This window comes from Petaurus breviceps, unplaced genomic scaffold (genome assembly GCF_028583685.1).
Source record: "Petaurus breviceps papuanus isolate PSGF00001 unplaced genomic scaffold, PetGlider_PUasm1.0 214, whole genome shotgun sequence".
Taxonomy (NCBI): Eukaryota; Metazoa; Chordata; class Mammalia; order Diprotodontia; family Petauridae; genus Petaurus; species Petaurus breviceps.
The window spans coordinates 22,786,599-22,788,315 of record NW_027185863.1 but is presented as its reverse complement, the minus strand read 5'-3'; positions in this window follow the sequence as shown (position 1 = coordinate 22,788,315).

The following is a 1,717-nucleotide window of genomic DNA, read 5'->3' as shown; positions in this document are numbered from 1 at the left end:
TCCCAGCATTACTCTAATGTTATGCCAAAATGTCAGATATATTAATTCCATCTGACACACCAAATAAAAAGAATGAGTGACATTCTACACTTAAAAGCTTCTATTCCTTAACAGAAAGTGTTCTAACGTGGTTATTTGGAAGAAATATTTGGTCAGTGCTGGATTTGACTTCTGTTGTCTTTTAGTGATAACTTTATTGCCATTATTGTAATCACAGGATATTTTTCTTTCAGCTGTTCTCTCTTCACTGTATATCACTTGATACAATTCTTTCCATGCATCTCTGAATTCTTCATATAATCATTTCTTATTAAACAAAATACTCCATAATATTAACATACCACACTTTATATCCAATATTCTGGCATTCAAATATAATTTGAAAATTTCCATTGATATTCCGCAAAATCTTAATCATGGCAATTTCAATTATTACTTTGGGCATCAATTCTTTCATCTGTTAAGGAAGAGAGTTAGACAAGATAATCCTTGAGGTCCCATGCAGCTCTAAATCTATGTATGATCATAGATTATATAGCACTAATAAAATAAAGCTATAAGAGTGAAAGGAGTTTTATTCCTCTTATACTCTTCCCTAATTAAGTCACATGTGAAGTATTATGTTTGATTTTGAGTACAACATTTCTGAAAGGACTTTGCCAAGTGGACGCATAACACTGCAAAGATTGGTTGAAGGAACTGATGATGTATAGCTTGGAAAAGAAAATGAAATCTCAGAGGAGCACAGAAGTTGTTTTCCAGTATTTCAAAGATTTCCATGAGCAAAAATGATTAGATTGGGCTTGCTTAACATCAAAGTGAAAAATCAGGAAAAAATGGTGGAAGTTGTATACATTTAGAACTAGAGAGAAACATTTCTAAACTTTATTGTGGCCTGCAGGGGTGGGGAAATTGGGAGGAGGGAAAAAGAGAACAAAGTAAAAAAGTGCACAGCAGAGAACAAAAGGAAACTCGAACGGAAGCAAAGAAAAGATGGACAATTCTCAACTTGAGTACTATTTATCATATAGGCTTTCTTGAAATGAAAAGTTATTGTTATATGTTTTGAATCCTCTCTTATGTTCTGCTTTGCTCATAACATACTTTTTTTCTTTCTAAATTTGCATTTAAGTTTCAATATTTAAGTTTATGAATTTTTTTTTCTCTATTTGATACTTGTCCTTTCTGTATTTGTATTCTGGAGTTTGAGTCTAAAATAAAATTTTGAAACAAATAAATAAATACAAAAAATTGTGGAAGCTGAAGAAAAACAACTTATAGCTGCATATATATATATATATATATATATATATATATATATATATACACACACACACATATATATATTTAAATCCTAGGAATTAATTTTGTTCCAAAGTGAAAGCAAGTGTTTCATTTGGTAGTGAATTCACTATTGCTAGAAATTTTCCAATAGAGGTTTCATTCAGTATTGTCAAAGATGGTGTAGAAAGAATTTGTGCTTCAGGTTTGATTTAGATAATTGAATTTTGTGATCCTATCTTATTATGAAGTTCTGATTCTATAATTTTCAACCTCATATACCTTACCATTTTATTTTTAAAATTAAATTAAAAAATTTAAATTAAATTAACTTTTTAAATTAAATTTTAAATTAAAAATTTGAAGTAATTTAAATTTAGAAATTAATTATAAATTTAATAAATTTAAATTTATTTACATTCAATTTGCAGTATTA